This window comes from Amphiura filiformis, chromosome 17 (genome assembly GCF_039555335.1).
Source record: "Amphiura filiformis chromosome 17, Afil_fr2py, whole genome shotgun sequence".
Classification (NCBI taxonomy): domain Eukaryota; kingdom Metazoa; phylum Echinodermata; class Ophiuroidea; order Amphilepidida; family Amphiuridae; genus Amphiura; species Amphiura filiformis.
The window spans coordinates 52,881,101-52,901,010 of NC_092644.1; the positions used below are offsets into that span (position 1 = coordinate 52,881,101).

The 19,910-nt window shown below is 36.9% G+C and overlaps 1 long non-coding RNA gene across 2 annotated transcripts; it reads left to right on the forward strand.

Annotated features, from left to right (window-relative positions):
* The first annotated feature begins 960 nt into the window (after positions 1-960).
* On the forward strand, positions 961-19,569 carry LOC140138469 (uncharacterized). 2 transcript variants are annotated; one of them, XR_011857010.1, is made up of 5 exons: positions 961-1,067; positions 9,788-9,973; positions 15,672-15,808; positions 17,123-17,236; positions 19,493-19,569. It is a non-coding gene; the product is annotated as an uncharacterized lncRNA (long non-coding RNA). The 2 variants fall into 2 exon arrangements; XR_011857011.1 differs by having other exon boundaries at positions 19,499-19,543.
* The last annotated feature ends 341 nt before the right edge of the window (positions 19,570-19,910 follow it).

Below are 19,910 nucleotides of genomic sequence, written 5' to 3' on the forward strand. Positions count from 1 at the left end.
GTGTAAATGCATGTATGCAGAACAATTCATGCACTTTAATTCCCATATTAATATGCATTGTGATTTTGTGCTGCTGTAATTTAGTTGTTTGCTGGCTTGCCTATAGGTTTGATTCTTTGAAAGGGCAAATGAAAGTGATTTAATACTTTTCGCTCCTGTTTTGGACTCCCCTTGAGTTTATGTTTCAAGCAATAACTTAACAATTAGGCCTACAGTATTAGTGAATAATGGTGAATGGCTTCAATTGGGCCTTCAATTTCATACATTTCCTATTTTTTTCTGACTAGAATTTTACATAATATACTATAGTGTTAAATTCGTCCAACAAATTGCTTCAATCAGTCGTCTTAGGGCATTTAAATAAAGGCACTTAATTTAATGCCCATGTGACCAGATGGGCGCTGACATTACAGCGTCTAGACAGGATGTCTGGAAAAGTGACCTTTGGCACAGCGGGTGGTTTTCCTGTGTATTTCAAATTTGTCATTTTTTTGCAACTTTGTAGTATTATTGTAAGAGTTTCCGTCGATAACTTTTTTTTCCGTCGATCAAATCTTTCAAAATTTAGTTCAGCTGTTAGTTCTTGAAAACATACTAAAAAAAACAGAATCCCCCAAGGTATACTTATTTTGCCTATTAAATTTTCAGCAATTTTGATGATATTTGTCTGAAAAATTCCTATCTCTTAGCATTGTAACACATCTACTGATCACTTGGTGGTCTTGGTATGGCAGCGCCCATAGGTCATGTGGGCCAGCCTATTCTCATATTAGTACATGTTAACCAATGGATACGAGAAAAAGATAGTATGCATTGCCCATTGTGCTAAAATATATTGTAGTCTCACATGGTATTCTGGTAATTGATGAACAAGGGATACTAGCATACATTTACACTGTACCATGTTTGCAGCGGTTCCACACACGTTAGGGAGCGTTTTCGATGAATATTGGGAGCCACCGAAAATCAAAACATCATGTGACTGCACTGCTGGTGCTGTTTATGATGCGATGATAGGAGCTATAATTTCATGATTTAGTCATGACATTTCATGATTTTATGAAAAGGTAAGAGTCAATGTAAACCCGGCCAAGAGGCGTGTCGGGTTTTTTTTTCTTTTGGCGTACTCCATATAATACGCTATAATTGTATGGAAACAGAATGTTTCGTCGATCATTATTCGTGGTCATCATGCCAGTCAGTGCAGGCAGTACCCTTACGAAAATGGCACGCAGTTTTTGAATGCATGCAGTACGCAAGCAGCACGCGTGCCGCACCGTGTGCAGCATGTGTGCAGTAGGTAGCGTATGGATGCGTATATTTGAAGCGAGGCACGCATGCAGGAAGCATGCAGATGCTTGCTGCATGCATGCAGCAAAAATGAGTGCGCGCAGTTTGCATGCAGCATGCAAATCCATTAGCGTGCAGCACGCACTGGCCATATATACATATGCGAGACAAAATCACGAAAAAAAAAATCAAAATTAGTTGTTAACAGTGTATATTGTCCTTACATTAAGTCTTACATTACCTGGCTATCTATTTTACAATGAACCAAAATTGCCTGGCTTAATTTTATACAAGTCATTATCTAACTTTACCTACCTGATTTTGAACCAGGGACCTTCTGCATGGGAGTCTGATGCTTTACCATTTGAGCTAACAGGGGTGTACACATTTGATGAAGTGTTTTAAGTTAATATAAGCAATATTTTGATGACTAAACTGGCCAAAGTGCATCATTTTATGAATACTGATCAAATTTACTGTAAATATTGATATTTATTATAAAAATGTTGAATTTTGTTTTGATTTTTTTGCAGTGCCAACTGTTGATTCATGAATGGCATACCAACATTGGCCCAATGTTGCAATGACAACTATCGAAACAGGAATGCATTCCAACATTGGGCCAATGATGCAATGCCTACTATCGAAACAGGAATGGAATTCCACTGAACATTGGCCCAATGTTGCATTGCCAACTATCGAAACAGGAATGGCATTCCAACATTGGCCCAATGTTTCAATGCTAACTATCAAAACAGGAATGGTGCATTCCAACATTGGCCCATGTTGAAATGCTAACTATCGAAACTTGAGTAATGGCAAATCAACAATGGCCCAATGTTGCAATGCCAACTGTTGATACAAGATTGGCATTTCAACATTGGGCCAATAATGGAATTCCAAAGGCTGCTGAAAAGATGCAAAAAACCATGGGCCAATGTTGGCGTGCCAACCGCGATGGTCCTTCCAATGTTTGCCAACGTTGAGCAAATGTTGTATTGATATTATGAGACGAGGTCTATTTAGGGGCTGTGCAATAATTAGTGGGTAAAATTGTCAAATACCTGCCAAAAATTGCTTGCCCTCCCCTATATAGACCTGCCAAAAATTGCTTGCCCCCTCACCTATTGGCCTGCCAAAAATTGCTTGCCCCCCCCCCCTCTTGGACTGCCAAAAAATCTTGGTCTGAAGGTGAAACACTTAGAAAATTTTGGTCTGAAGGCTAACTTATTTATTCATTGTAAACATTTAAATATTTTCACTACTAGTTCATTGCCAAATTGTGACTTGATGTCAAGTTGTGTAAAGGTGAATTAGTCATTGAAAATCCTGCATGCATGCAGCATTTTACCTTTGCTGCTTCTGAAAACCCTGTATGCGTGCAGCATTCTAACTTTGTGATCTGGAAATCCAGCATGTGTGCAGCAATATGCGTGCTGCATGCAAGATGCGTGCAAGTTGGGAAACAATTTGCGTGCAGTCCTACAGTCCGCACACAAGTGTAGTCTGCACATAATTTGCGTGCAGATTGGTAGTCTGCACGCAGGTTCTGCAAGCAAATTGTGTGCGCGGTGGATATTTGCGTGCGATGCCTGCATGCATACAGCTGGTTCGACGCATGAACACGCTACCAGCAGGCCTTGCATGCATGCTGCGCACATCTGCACGTGTGCTGCACACTGCCGCACGCGTGCTGCATGCTGTCGCACACATGTTTCATTGCTTGCATTTTCGTAAGGGTAGTACGTACGTGGGTCAAAATTCGGAACCATTTTCATCGTTATGTTTCGGAATTTTGTCCTACAAAACGCTACAGTATAACATTTTGACCCATAAATATAAGCAGAAAATGGGTTTAAGATTGCAAAAAAATGAGAAAGTTGCAAAAATGTAATTATAAACATGTTAAATCATAATCACCAAAATACGTTCATCAGTGGCATAGACTACTCTGGCATAGTCCTAAAAACATCTGCATTACCATGTATGTCCATGCAGCGTAGTTTCATGTTATTGCGTAGTATAGTATACAAATACAACATGTTTTGAGGGAAGTAGTCAAAACTACTGGTCGAGGTGTTGGATGATTTGACGGAGGGAAGTAGTCAAATCATCCAACACCGAGGGACCAGTAGTTTTGACTACTTCCCCTAAATGGAACATGTTGTATTTGTTTTACTATACCTCATAAATATTTTCACTATCACGGTAAAATCGTAAACAAAAGTCAAAACACACACCAATCAACGTGCCGGCAGGCATGGTAAATAAGCTTAATATTTTGCTTACCTGATTTAATTGGAGTATTTCTGTTCAATCAATTTACAGTTAGGCCTATATTATTCTAGGTTTCTTTTTAACACTCCATAAATAACATTTTGTTTCATAAAACGTCAAATTCGCGTGTTATTATCCATCGGTAATCTCGGCAAAATAACTGCAGCAGACGTCATTTTCACGATTAACGCGTCTTCAGAATTGCCGTTGTGTAGCATAATGCTAACGTCTGAAGGAACGGTGACGCGTGGGGTCGAGACACCGTGTGGTAGTAGGGTGCGGAAGTTTTACTACTTCCCGCGTGCGCGCGTAATTGCACAGGCGCGGGGAAGCAGTCAAAATACCGTACTCGGACGCTGGCGTTATTAACCAATAAGATGTCTGGATTACCTAATAAATATTTATGAGGTATAGTAATATAGTATAGTATAGTAGTACAGGGATCTATACGATGATTCTTTTTTTTTGGTGGATCACCGTATAGGCATTTTACACGTAAATTACTATGTGTGCACCATGCAATTGAAAAGCAGACCGGTACTGCACAGTGCCGCTGGCGCTGGTTACCAGTTGTTCTCGTCTAAAGTTAATTTTTATTACTTCCGTGGTCCGGTGCTGCGCTGGTGAATTGTGATCGCAGAGCGTGACAAGGTCGCCTACTACGCACCGGGCCGACGACCAATGGTTCAATCGGCTTGTTTATTTCTTTTGTGTGTACGCGCGTCTACGGTTGGCGCACAGCTTGGACCACGGAATTGAAGTGTTGGATATGGGCGGGATGGATAAATAACATTTTGTTTCATAAAACGTCAAATTCGCGTGTTATTATCCATCGGTAATCTCGGCAAAATAACTGCAGCAGACGTCATTTTCACGATTAACGCGTCTTCAGAATTGCCGTTGTGTAGCATAATGCTAACGTCTGAAGGAACGGTGACGCGTGGGGTCGAGACACCGTGTGGTAGTAGGGTGCGGAAGTTTTACTACTTCCTCGCTGCGCGCGTAATTGCACAGGCGCGGGAAGCAGTCAAAATACCGACTCGGACGCTGGCGTTATTAACCAATAAGATGTCTGGATTACCTAATAAATATTTATGAGGTATAGTAATATAGTATAGTATAGTAGTACAGGGATCTATACGATGATTCTTTTTTTTGGGTGGATCACCGTATAGGCATTTTACACGTAAATTATTATGTGTGCACCATGCAATTGAAAAGCAGACCGGTACTGCACAGTGCCGCTGGCGCTGGTTACCAGTTGTTCTCGTCTAAAGTTAATTTTTATTACTTCCGTGGTCCGGTACGCGCTGGTGAATTGTGATCGCGTGAGACGTGACAAGGTCGCTACTACGCACCGGGCCGACGACCAATGGTTCAATCGGCTTGTTTATTTCTTTTGTGTGTACGCTCGTCTCACGCTGGCGCACAGCTTGGACCACGGAATTGAAGTGTTGGATATGGGCGGGATGGATAAACAACATCTACACCCGGCTTTCCGGTCCTAAACAATGCAAGCCCTGCTAGAACAGATAAACATCTCAAAAAATCTCTAATCATCCTTAAATAAAGACCATTATTCAAAATGGGTGATTGCATTACAAATCTGTAAAATGTGTTGAAAGCAGCATTTATTTCTGCACATTTTGACACCTCATTTGTAGAAAGTGACTAAATATTGATGTCACAGCGTACATTTAAATCAATGTAACCCAAGATTTGAAAGTTGCAGTAAATTGTATTGATTTTGTATTCAGCATAATGGAAGGAAATCTGTGTAATGATATCTGGGGCGTAGGTAAGTGCAACTTTCAAATCTGGACCTCACTACTTTTAAAAATTGACCGGTGACATTTTATTGTTTTCTGGGCTATTGTGTCAATTTACTGTCAAATGAGGTGTCAAAATGCGCAGAAAATTCTGCTTCCAATGCATTTTACCAATGTGTAAATGGCCATTATTTAGGAGGGTGGGGGTTAGTTACTTTTTTTGAGATGTTTATAAGATATACGCATGCATACTCGCATGAGCTATTTATGCAACGTCACGAGCAATGTAGTGTAAAGCATGTTTTTCTTGACTTGTTATTTTGTGATAATGACAAACTTATTTGCATATTCTGCCTATAAATTTGTCAATAATATACTCTGCAGTTTAGTGCAAGGACCTATTAACTTCATTATGTCTTCAGAATCTCTTGCATCCTATACTTTGTACATAACCTGGCTGTCTGATAAATCTGATGTGTATCGGCTGTCCGATAAATTTGTGTATCGGTCTGTAACCTCTTCATAGAGTTCATATTTCATCTAGTTTATATATATACAAAAGTCACCATGTATGTCTCTTTTGGTGTGATTTTTTTGCCGTAGTATGACCAAAAATCACTTTTTAACCAAAAACACATTTTTGACCAAAAATCACATTTTTGACCAAAAATCATTTTTGACCAAAAATCATATTTTTGACCAAAAATCACATTTTTGACCAAAAATCACATTTTGGACCAAAAATCACATTTTGGACCACCAATCACATTTTTTTTGACCAAAAATCACATTTTTACCAAAAATCACATTATTTACCCAAAAATCACACATTTTTACCAAAATCACACTTTGAGCAGAAATCACACTTTGAGCAGAAATCAAATTTTAAGCAAAGTTCTACTAAAACTCATGTTTTTTTTACTAAAAATGTTTTTGACCAAAAATGATTCTGAAGACATAATAATAATAAAATTGGACGGGTACTTTCGCATGATACCTGAATTTATTGATCTCGCTATCGGCGTATTATGCAAAATATAATAATACCTTTAAGAAGAGTAAAACTACATGCAAGCATATTTTTGCTGAACCATGAAATGGTATCAACCTATATTAGTGTATGTTACTTACTTGCTTACTTACTTAATACTTCCTTACCAACCATTTGGTCTGAAATGGACATATCTTTAAATGCCACGAAAGAGGAAGGAGTAAAGAATATAATAAATATTTCCTAACATCAGAGGTCATAAAGGGGTCAAAAGTCAAGTTTTCAAAAATGCTCTAATTGAGCTGATATTTAATGCAATGATCTTTATGACATTCTAAACATGTTTAAAATAGTTTCAAATTCATTTAAGGTCATTAAGGGGTCAATAAAGGGGTCAAAGGTCAAGTTTTCAAAATGGTCCAATTGAACTGAAATTTAAATGCAATGATCCTTATGACATGACATTCTAAACATGTTTAAAATATTTTAAAATTCATTTTTAAAAGGTCAATAAGGGGTCATAAAGGGTTCAAAGGTCAAGTTTTCAAAAATGCTCCAATTGAGCTGATATTTAAATGCAATGATCCTTATGACACTCTAAACATGTTTAAAATATTTGAGGTCATTAAGGGGTCATAAAGGGGTATACATGTACCACAATAGGCTGCCAAAGCCCCATGGTTCAGCTATGGGCGGTAACCATTCTAGTTAAAGTTAAGTGGTATCAGTATTACACATACCACTGTTTAATGTTTATGAAAGCTCAATGTCCTTACAAATGTGGTAGTATTTAGCTATAGTACATACACAGCTTAAAAATGTAAAAACTATAGCCAGGGCAGATTTAGAGGGGCGCCCTCTATTTTTTGCAGATTGGCGCCTGACTCTGTGTATTTTTGCAGAGCGGCGCCTGACTTTGTGTGGGCGCCGAGCCACGTGTGGCGGCGCACCCCTCTATGGAAAATTTCTGGATCCGCCCCTGATAACCTTCTAATATGAGAATTGTCCTCTCTAGGCGAGATTGAAAAAAATAGGGCGGGGCTCGCCCAGGTCTCCCCTATATATGATTTTTACCCCTAGCTCGATGGTGGAAGAATTGAGGCTGACACTTTGTGTCGAGAACCGCACACCCCAAGAACTGCAAAAATGAAGTTTAAGCTGTGAATTTATTTACAATATTATTTTATTTCAATTCAAAGCATATATATTCCATATGATAGTGGGCAGTTATTGAATTGAAGCCGTATAATAATAAAGATGATATCATCACTGCTCTTCTCCATCCGACTCAATAGCTCAGTTGGTAGGGCATCGGTCCGGTGATTCAAAGGACCAGGTTCAGTTATGTATGAGGGGCGGTCAAGTTTGTAGAACAAGGTATGCTACTTTGTCGCACAGTAATGAATTGGTCTCATTTGAAAGCTTGTTCCTTCAAACCATTATTGCAGCAGTATTCGATGTTTGCATCACTGTATATATGGTTAGGACACCCTGCAGAAGAAGCCTATCTCCTTGAATTCTACCAAAATGGTCATCATAATTTAATTTGCTTCTACGGAGGTGAAAATTCAAATGAAATTCAATTTAATGTGCAGTTGCTGTAAATGGTGATAAAGTCGGTGGTATTCAACAGCAAAGAAATAGTCCTTCGAGTTCAAGGATGGCATGAGCTTCCTTGAAGATCATCCAAGGTCCAAAAGAGTTCAGAACACCAAATAGTGATATATGGTTGTGCGCCCTTGAATTTCAATTATCAGAAAAACCCATGCATTAATTCCCAATTTAAGCATTAAAATGAGCAGAAATTTGCATACTTTTAGCCAAATTTGGATTGATCATGATTAATTATTAATTCCTGCTAGTATATACCACAGATGGGAGAGATGAAGTATAAAATGATTTTAAGCAGCCTTTTCTTTACAGAAACCCTGGCACGATTTTGCCTGTAAATTAGGTAATTCCCAGACATCATAGGCTTCGAGGTACAGTCATAAAAAATAATGTTGGTCAACCTATATTTTTACCCACCCAGAGGGATCAGGCTGGCTAATTTCAACCGTCATAGCTGTCGCTAAGAACCGAGTCGCTCCTGCAAAGAATAAATGATGTTTTCTAAAGGCAAATTTAGTACATATCTCTATATGGGGATTTATTTGGTGGTGTGAAATCTGCATTGGCCTGTGTGTATGAGTCTAGCTGGAGCAAACTTTGATGAGCCCTGTGCTGAATAAAGTTTTGATTTATAAGCATTTGCATTCATTGTGAGACACTTTTGATTATGATTTATGTAGTTTACTAGCTAAAATTGCAGAAAAGGCACCATTTACTGGTAATGTACCAATTATGATAAGGTGTCGAGTTCTGACCCATAATGGGAGATTTTGTGCATGTTTAATGTGTGCACGTTTTGTTTACAATCATAATGTATGCATGATATGGATATGCAATGTCATGACCGACAGTGCGCAGAAAGCATCATGAACTTATCGTGAACTTGTGCGCTGGAGATCATGAAATGAACGCCAAGATCAGGTAAGCTTACCTTGTACATGTACAAGGTGCATGGTTAAGCTTTAATTAAGATTTCACCTAAAAAAATTGACCATGTAATCATTATTGACAATTTTACCCTCCCCCATCAGGGCTCATAATTATTGCACAACCCCTTATATTACTATAGTACACTGAGTTTGCAGGTATTAAATTGAAGCCCTATACTAATAAAGATAATATCATCACTGTTCTTCTCCATCTGACTCAATAGCTCTGTTGCTAGGGCATCGGTCCGGTGATTCAAAGGTTCCAGGTTCAGTTATGTATGAGGGGCGTTCAAAAAGTCATGCTACTTTGTCACACAGTAATGAATTAATTGGTCCCATTTGAAAGCTTGTTCCTAATTCAAACCATTATTGCAGAATCGATGTTTGTATTCATTGTGAGACACTTTTGATTATGAGTTATGTAGGTTAATAGCTAAAATTGCAGAAAAGGCACCATTTACTAGTATTAAATGCTAAGGTGAGTTCTGATCGCCCATAATGGGAGAGTTTGTGCGTGTTTACATTTCATAGATGGATTTACACCCATGTGTGCACGTTTTGTTTACAATCATAATGTATGCATGACATGGATATCAATGCAATGTCATTACCGACAGTGCGCAGAAAGCATCATGAACTCATTGTGAACTCGTGCGCTGGAGATCATGAAATAAACGCCAAGATTAGGTAAGCTTACCTTGTACATGTACTAGGTTATAAGCTTAAGATTTCACCTAAGACCCATGTAATTCAACATTTATAACTCATGCGTTGGTCATGTTTAACTGCTTCTGCGTGTCTGTCTAGCTGCCTGGCACTCTTGACTGCAAATTCAGGAAATCCTAAGCTTTTAATTTCATGTTTGTTTGTTTTTATGTTTGTTTGTTTGCATGCATGTATATATACATGCGTGACTATAGACCTTGGATTGATGATGAACCTCGACAATTTGTAGTGGCTAGTGGAGCAGAAGGTAGAGAAACACAAAGAGGATCATCCAGAATGTCATTGTGGTTGTTGGGAGTGGATCGACTGCTGCCTGTTCTAATGTGGGATATGGTGTCATGGTAATCACAATGCTATCTTCAGTAGATAGCAGATATCAGGTACACAATGATTCTGCTTGAAAATAAATTTTAACCAACTTTCTTGCTCAAGCTAAAAATAAGTTAATTTACAGATAGTCTGAAATAGGAAACAATCATCAGACACATGCTGCTGTCTTCAGATTTCACACCACCAAATAGACCAAATAGCATTACGGTTGTGCTTCCTTGAATTTCAAATCAGAAAAAAAACATGCATTCCCAATTTCAGCATTAAAATTATAGCAGAAATTTGCATAATTTTAGCCAAATTTGGATTGATCATGATTAATTAGTAATATTAATTCCTGCAAGTATACCACAGATGGGAGAGATCAAGTATGTTTTAATGATTTTAAGTGGGTATACTACACCCCTGCCCAATTTTGTGCCTATTTTTGCATTTTTCTCAAAAATTATAGTGCATTGGGGACAAGTATTTGGGTATGTATATTATAAGGGCAAGGACAACAACTACTGCACTGGAAATTTTATTTCAGCACAGACAACAGTTTAGGAGTTATAATCAAAAATAGGGAAAACCAATATTTGATCAATAAATCACTAAGTCCTTGCTTTGAGTTGCTGAATTTTCTGTACAGTAGTTGTAGTCTTGCCCCTATAATAAACATACCTTACTTAATTGTCATCAATTGTGAGCACTATAATATTTGACAAAAAATGCAAAAATAGGCACAGCATTGGCCAGGGGTGTAGTGGGGTAATGGAAGACACATTCGTTCACGCCCGAATTTGAGATTTATCAACACTAAGATGTATTCTTTCACTTGAAACTGGTACAACTTGCTAATATTTACTCGTATTTTTGCTTGATTTGTTTCACTCTTATCAACTCTAAAAAGTCACATGGCTCAAGACAGCATAGTAAATTGGCGGAAATATGAGTCAGAAATGCATAAATGCGAAATATTGGGATTACGCAGCGATTTGCGTAGCATGACGCGGTGCATCTCTGCGCGTATGTTAAACGCAGACTAGGCGCATTCGGTATGTTGTTCACGCCAGCAAATGTGGTGTAAACAAAACAAAAATTTGCAGTCAAAATGCCACTAAGATTTTTTAATTATTTTGAATTTTGGCGCACTGAAAGCAGACATTATAGATTTATTGGTGCAAAAAGATGCATATTTAGACCATGCACCAGAAACAGCTTTTACAAGCGTGAAAGTCTTACCGTTTTAAAATATAAGGATGTTTTGTGCATATAATTTTGACATTTTTTTATTAAAACATCGATTTCTTAGAGTTCACTTTTGACAATATTGCACGATTGTTGTGACAAGATAACGGTGGTCAATATAATTTTACCCAGCCAGAGGGATCAGGCTAGGGCTAATTTCAACCATCATAGCTGTCGCTAAGTACCGAGTCTCTCAGCTGCAAAGAAAAAGTGATGTTTTCTGAAGGCAAATTTAGTACATATCTCTATGGGGATTTGTTTGGTGGTGTGAAATCAAAAGGCTTAATTGCTGACGTCGCCATGCAGTCATATGATATATGTACTGGTACAGGGGCATTGACGATGAATAAAGAACCAAACAAGAGAGATGAGATAGCTCTGATGAAAGTGTTTTCAAAATAAATCCATTGACATTTGGGCATTCCAGGGTGTCTTCTAGATGGGGTCCCAGAATCTTCATGCTCAGAATGAGGACCAAGACAAGTTTCATCTAAATGTAGCAAAAGGTGATAGACATACATTAATCACTGGAATTATGGGCCAGATTTTGTAATTATAAGTACACATATTAGAAATAAAGCTGAGACTATTATACCTGATATATGAGGTATAATAGTCTCGGATAAAAGGCATGAGTTTTCATTGCTCTTGTCCATTTAACCGAAATGCGGCATATATAATAAATTCAAAACTTTTTCATTTTAAGGACTTGATGAGACAAAAAAACATGTTGAATGATTCATTAAAAGTTTTGTGCTACTTTTTAATGTTTGAGTAACTATAATTGTGAGTTTTTGCCAGGAATTAAACCGGGCAAAAACATGCAAAAACTTGCCAGTTTTTGCCTCGATCGTTTATCTGCAAAAATTGAACTCTGGATAGTAAAAAAAAAACACCAAAAATTTGTTTCATATAGTGATGTATGCATGTGGGACATGGTATATAAAAAATGTACTGTACCGGTAATCTCAAAAACATTTTGAGAACATCAAACTTGGTATAATGATAGGATATGGTGGCTTCATGTGCTGTATATTTTTGTGTGATGTTATTTGCATATGGTCATTTTCACGGTAAAGGGTGTAACTTTGGATTTTTAACATTTTAATCCGTAGTGTTCTAATAAAGCCACAGAATTCCATAATTTTTGGCCACATAAGTCATCTAGTTAGCAGCTACCTTGGGTAGCATAATCAGCTTTGGGAGTTACTGCGTTCAGTTTTAGCAGGCTTAAATGTACTTAATATTGCCATTTTGAAAAACTATAACAAACAGTAACATTTTTGTAAAACCCTGTGTTTTCTTCAGTTAGTTCATGGATAATTTTTCTTATCCTGAAAGTACAGTCATATGTTCAGTAAACACTGCCACATTAGATTTAATTGTGAACGGCCCTGTATTTTTGAGAACCGGACTTCGATATTTATCGTTTCGAGGCTTCATTTTCCGTTAACAATTGTTAACAAACTTTGTGGGTGTAGCTTTGGTTCATAATTCTTGGTTATTTCTTCACTTCTTCTTGATTCATAACAGTTGTTATCTTAACTTGAAATGGGTAACAAAAATTAGCCGATTTGCAAGCTTTTAAAATTTTTATAAAATCTTGACTTCAAATAGCGTTTTTCCGTTAACTTTTTGAAGCCTCCGAAACAAACTGTTCAGCAAGCTTGTGCAAATATAAATAAAAGAGCTCATCCAATCTATTTATTAAAATGTAGCAAACTAGATCCTCAAGTCACATGTTTTTAAATCGTGGAGATATATATCACCGTTTGAAAATGGGACCCAATACAAACTTTCCGTTAACAATTGAAGCCTCCGAAACAAATGAAGCCTCCGAAACAACAGTAAACTTAATTATCATCTATGCATATCTAAATTGGTGTGTTTCATACTGATATCTGCATTGTAATTATTACTTGATATGTGCAGAATGTCATAAATTAAAAAAAAAATTGACATTATGGTTAATGTTTGAAAAATATACTGATACCTTAAAAAGCCTGTTTCGGAGGCTTCACATGCAAAAAACACCATACTTAACAAATGGGTGAAAAAATTAATGTGTGATAAATCTACAATATCTGCCACATAGAATCATTGATTCAATACACACAAGAAAATAACAGCTTAGATGATCATAACACTGTTGTTTTCAAAAAAACTACTTCTGCAATGTTTAACAATTGTTAACATGAAGCCTCCGAAACAAAAAAAATGACTTGCTGTGATAATTTAATTTTTGTCACAACTGAAATTCAATACTTAGAAGCAAAGCATGAAAATTGGTAATTGTGATATTTTTTACCTATTTTTTATGTCAACTTGTAGTAGTTAGCTAAATAATTTTCCTTTATGATCACCTGTGTTGTTAACTGAAGCCTCCGAAACACAAATCGCTTGAATTGCCAATTCTAAAAATAACTCCAATTTCTGTGAAACTTGGCTGGGAGGTTCCTTTCATCAAGTAGTATTTGTACATGAAGTTAGACATTCAAATTATTTTAGGAACCCAATTAAAACTTAAAAAATATGTTTAAGGTTTGGAAATTTCCATTGTAAATGACACTTGATGTTAAAAATTTTCAAAACTGCAATTACAAACATAGCAAAACATGGTATAAAATTTAACTTATATCTGTTGACTTACTTTGGAATGGAATTTCACATGTATTCCAGCTTTCATGTCAAAATTTTCTGAGGTTATGTAAAATACATTTTTTCTTAGATTTTAACCAAAATGTTATGCAAATGTCAAATTTTTTATTAGAAATCAAAAGGTTTAAGCCTTGAAACATTATTTTACTTGAAATTAAGTTGCTTCTATGCATGATTTCAGTAAACAGAAACATATTTAAGTGGTTTGAAATTTTGACCCTAAAAATCAAAAGTTACACCCTTTACCGTGAAAATGACCATATTTATAAATATTAATGAGCTTGTTTGCATATTTGGCCTAGATTTTCATTAATCCATCGTGCAGTTTAAATGCAATAAAATGATCAACTTATTTATGAATATTAATGAGCTAATTTGCATATTTTGGCTACATTTCCATTAATCCATTCTGCAGCTTAAATACAAAGGCCTCATAACATGTGGATGCTTAATTATCACCATTGTCTAGCCGTATTGTACAATATATTGGAGAAACCATACATTCACTCGGTCGGACATCCAGGAACATTGTCCCCTTCGTCCTCTTTGCACAAGTGTGCGCATTTGCACAGACTGGTTTTACAAGGCTATTTCCCCTTTGAGACGTCAGCCTGACCAACAAAATTAGGAAATACACTAAATTTGGTACAGATGTAGAGCCTACAATTGAATACTGTTTAAGTGAAACATTTCAATATGAGTTCAGATATGTTAAAAAATGTACTTTTTATGTCAGTTTAAACACAATTTTTTTACCCAATGTGTCATAATTACAGAAAAAATAACTTCCTTGAGGAAACCTTGCAGCACATTTTATCTTCACATTTATACCTAGCTGCAATTAAGTTTGCCAAAATACCAGAGATGTCAACAAGTCATTTTTTGCAAGTCAAGTCCAAGTCACAAGTCCTTTTGTCCAAGTCCCAAGTAAGTCAAGTCATTTTGAAAAAGTTGCAAGTCAAGTCACAAGTCATCAAATAACAAGTCAAGTCACAAGTAAGTCACAATTTGTCACAAGTCACTACAAGTCTATTCACCAGTTGGTCATGTTGTGATTTGTTGATGGGTATTCAATATGGCGGAAATCAAATTGAGTTTCGGAGTACAGTACTAACGAAGTCTGATGTACTTATCACTATAATAGTGAAGCTTATTACAAGTTTTAGGCCTAATATTCACAAATTCTACCTGTACATCTATAAATTTCAATTTACAGGAAAGTAACCTCAGACTTGCGTTGGCGACAAGTCATTTTTGTCAAGTCCAAGTCCAAGTCATTTTGTCTAAGTCACAAGTAAGTCAAGTCATTTTGCAAAGTCCCAAAAATAGTGACTTGAGTCAGACTCGAGTCCAAGTCACACGACTCAAGTCTACATCTCTGCAAAATACTGTGAACAAATGCATATCTGCCAGCATTTAAAATGAGGAAACTCACACATACCTAAACAATTATCTTCAAAACTGCTGCCAAAGAAAGAATAGTATAAGGTCAATCAAGGATATGTACTTATTCCATAAAAGGATTGCTTTATAACATCATAAATACTAGAAATCGACAGGACACAACAAAAATACCTGCATTTAACATTTTCCAAATAAGTTTGTGCTGGCGATAAGTAATTTTACAGATTTTCAAAATAAGTTGTTTTGTCAAAACTTTGAACCATTTTTATGCAATATCCTGTATCTTCTGTTAGAAACATACAATTTTTAAAAGCTAAAATTGAAAGCTAAATACACATAGTACTTAAAATAGAAAACAATCAAAATCAGTATTAGGCTTGGATTATAAGAAGAAATGAGGAGGATCTTACTTGTTATGAAGATTTTACTAAGCTTTCAAAATGTTTTGTATTTCAGAAACAACAAGCTATTTTTGATCTGGCATTTACCTGTATGGTCATAGGGTGATCTAGTCAGCAATTTTCTGCAAAATCCCACTGACTCTGCTTTCTCTGCACTGGCTGCCACCAGCTGACCTTCAATTTTCAGAAAGTGTAAGTTTCAAAGTGCTAAGAAGCTCTCAGGTCAAGAAAGAAGGACCCTTTCAAAGATGTATGTTTTCAGGATTAATTAGGAATTCCTATATATTGTCAGCCAATTTTGAGGCTTTAAGGCCAAATTCATGTCTTCTTTCCTGATTTTTGGGTGGATTTTCAGGGTTTCTTCTTCGGGCCTACTTACTTCAATGGGGAAGCATTTATTGGTGCATATTTATTGCAATTTTCAAACTGCCTTTGATCAAATGCTTCAAGTTTACTTTAATGTCTATCATATCAATTTGGTGGTGTTTTCTTGCCTGTTTAGCTTCATAAACCTGGTGATTTGTGACTATTGGGTACTGAAGTTGGGTTATATTATGGCCAATTGAAACTGATGTAGCGACATTGCAACAAGCATAGACGCATTATGCCGTGCAAGGCTTCACAATTTCCTGTTCGAAAATTGGAGAAAATCATATCCACCGATGGTTTGAACATATAAAAAAAGTGACTGCTGTGTGATTTGCTATAATTTTCAAGTTGTCACTGCATGAAAATTAGTTGATAAACTTAAAATTGCACCATTTTTGGTAAGCTTATATATTGTTGGCATATAGTAGTGCCCTACGCACAGGCACAACGCCTAGACGTTGATCCACAAGCCTCGGCACACTTTACAGGTTGTCGCTGACCACTACGGCTCCACATCATTCCATAAACCATTAAACAACAAATCAGGGACTTTACTGCTTCAAGAGTGCATATAGACATTCCACAAATCACCTTCGCAACCAGGATCAGCTCCCGAGTTCCATTACAGGTTACAACGATTAGCAGTAAGTTCCTGTCCAGGGGAATTTCAAGCTAACTCATTTTTCCATGTGAGCATACTAGGCACTGCCAGGGTTCGAACCCATATATAGTCGAACGCCTTATCGATTGAGCTAACTTGACTGCTGAGTAATCCATGCCCCTCTGATACTGTCTATAACCCTGACCCTGCCCATAAACCTAACCATATCCCTAGCCCTAACTGAATCATAGGCCTAATTTTCATCAGTGCTAACCATAATTTTCACCAATAACCCTATCGCAAGACTTGCAACCCTAATATTCATCATCATTTCTACAGGCCAGAGCTTGTAACCCAAATTGTCATTGTTACCTCTCTAGGCTAGGCTTCATTCTGTTATTTTTTGTGATAACCCAAGGCCATTTTTGTTTTATTTTGGTTGTTTACTCAGTCATGTTTGCAACCCTAAAGTTGTCTAGATGTGAATTTTCTTCTTGTGCTTATGCAATTTGTTTGTATTTCTGTTGTCTGTGTAGATTATTAACATGGCTGGGGAAAATTCCACCAATCTTGATTAACATGTTAGGCAAAAGCTGAGTGCTGGTGTGTGAGAATGTACCACTTAAATATTGGAGAAGAGCAACATGTGGGTGAGTGCACAATTTTTAATCATACAATTTGTAATTGCTATCAGGAAAAAATTATACCATATATTAATTAGCTTGTTTGTATCTAGCCAAAACAACTTAATATAGAAACATTATGTTTTGAAAAATGGAAAAGTGGCATGTTACTTATACAATAGGAAAGGCTTAAAAACAAAACAATTAGATCCTGTTTCATGTCACATTCTGCTGTTAAATTAAATAAACTCCTCAAAAAAGTTTGGAAACTTTCCAAACGGCTAAGTATCAGAAATATTTGAAATCTATTTCCGTATTGTTTCATATCAATACAATTGTTCTTTTCTGTATACAATGACACCAAACTTGTGATCATAATTTATTCCATGGTTGAGTAACTGTCTTTGAAAGACAAGGAGGTCTCAAACGAAATGTGCCAAATCTGCCATTGTCTGCGCCATTTGCACCAGTATACATGAGAAAGGAATATCACACTGTTTCATTAAAACAATCGCCACTTACCTAAAATCAATGACGAGTAGAGAGCCCATACGCGTTTACAACAGCATTGCATCTCTTTATCGTGCTTCTTATCATCCTGGCCACATGCACGCTCCTGAGGGATAGCATTCCACTCTTCAAGCAAGATCTGTCCTAAACCAGCCAAGGTTGTTTGATCTGTCACTCTAGTGCCCACACCCCGACCAAGTTGGTCCTAGAAATGTCCGAGCTATAATTGGCTAGTCACATTCGTTGAATTCCTTCTTCTATATACAGGAAATTATTTACAACTCTTGCCCTGTGTGGTCGAGTGTTATCATCCTATAGAGCAGCGTTCGATCCAAGGTTTCGCAGAAATGGGACTACGACTTGCTGAAGGATGTCATCTCGATATTTGATTGCATTTAGATTTCCATTGACAACAACCAGTCTGGTCTCTCCTGTTATCAATATTATCATATTACCCTTGACATTGACATCCCCGGTCTGACGGAACTTAGCTTTGAGCTTGGAGATCATACTGCGAGAAACCCCTAAAGTTGCCGCAACTTGATTCGCTGGAGTTATGCTAGCCTCAAGCTGACCAATAGCTCGAGCCTAATATCCAGATCTGACAACCGGACCATGGTTGATTAGAACTCTCTTGCAAATGACCACTACGAAGAAGTGATCAGCAAGAGAAATTGACTTCGTTCTTCACCTGAAGAACTGTTAATCACATCCAAGCATTTTCATTCACAATGTTTTCACTGATATGAAACAACATGGAAATAGATTTCAAAAATTTCTAATATACAGCCGTTTTTGAAAATTTCCAAACTTTTTTTGAGGAGTTTTCGTATATGTCAATGATGGAGCTATTTTGTTCACAAAATGTAATTTCCACTCTGTAATGTACACGTTTAAACGCCCAAACATGCCGACCGTTTAAACGGATACAAAATTAAACGGTAACTCCCAGCACTAAATTGAAAAGTAGTGGAAAATCAAGGAAATCACATTTTGCACTTTGATCAAAGCTCGCTATAGAATGCTACAACTCTCATTCTTTTTGCTGTTAATTACGTTTACATCCGGTAAATCCACAACTCCTCCCACAGTTTGCTAAACAAAGACAACAACCATAGGAGCATGGTGTTTTGCAGCTACAATACCAAAGAATATGCATGATACACTCAGGCTAAGTGCTCACACAGTTAATTTGGTAAATGTCTTGTTCGATCATTTCTTTCAATGCTTAGACAGATCGGGGAGTCTGAGGGGATATGCCCCACCAGAAGATGGGTTTTTTTTCAAAGCGAAGTCTGATTGTTGAAGCCATTTGGCGCACATTTTTACCCCCATATTGAATAACACACCTCAAAATGTGGGTCTAACTTACACAATGCATGGAGTTTATGAGGGAGGATGCATGGTCCCCTCAAAAGTTGAGGGGATGTGCCCCTTCAGAAGTTAGCCCCCCAAAATCATTTAATTTTTACACTATTCTTGGTTAAAATAGCACAGACCTCAAAATATTTTCTGAAGTTTTCAAATAAAGACTATAGTTGTGTTTACATTAATTATTTAAGTTGCCAAATTATGGGTCAGGGCACTCAGGGGTATGTGATATTGTTCTCTCCTCCCCCTGGATTGATGCCCAGAGTAAAACACATTTTATAATTTTTGCCTGCCAGGGCATCACTGTATACTTGTTGTGTGTATATGGCACATTTTAAGAAACGGTGTGTTTTTAAATTTCTTGACAAAATTATTATACATTCACATGGTTATATTTTTCAGATGCAGATTGTTGTCTAACCCAGCAGTTTTGTCAAATTTGGATCCAGAAGGTAAACTTCTGTTTGATTGTAGTGCTCATTATTTTGGATTGATCATTATCAGCAGCATCATCTTCTTCCATCATATCATTATAAATTTCATCAACAGCAGCTATAATTACATCATTATATCTCTGCTGTCATGATCGTCATCATCAACATTGTCATCAGCATCATCATACTTTCCATATCTTCTTTGTCGTCATCATTATCATAATACCATCATCATCAGGTGGTGTGCGTTACAGGAATAACTCGTCTGGCATGTTATTTTGTCCAATAAAAGAGAAGGCTGGTTTCCTCAGTGCAGAGACTGGCGTCTTGATTTACAAAACCTGATTTCTTGATCCAAAAAGTGGCTATGCTGATCAAGGAACCAG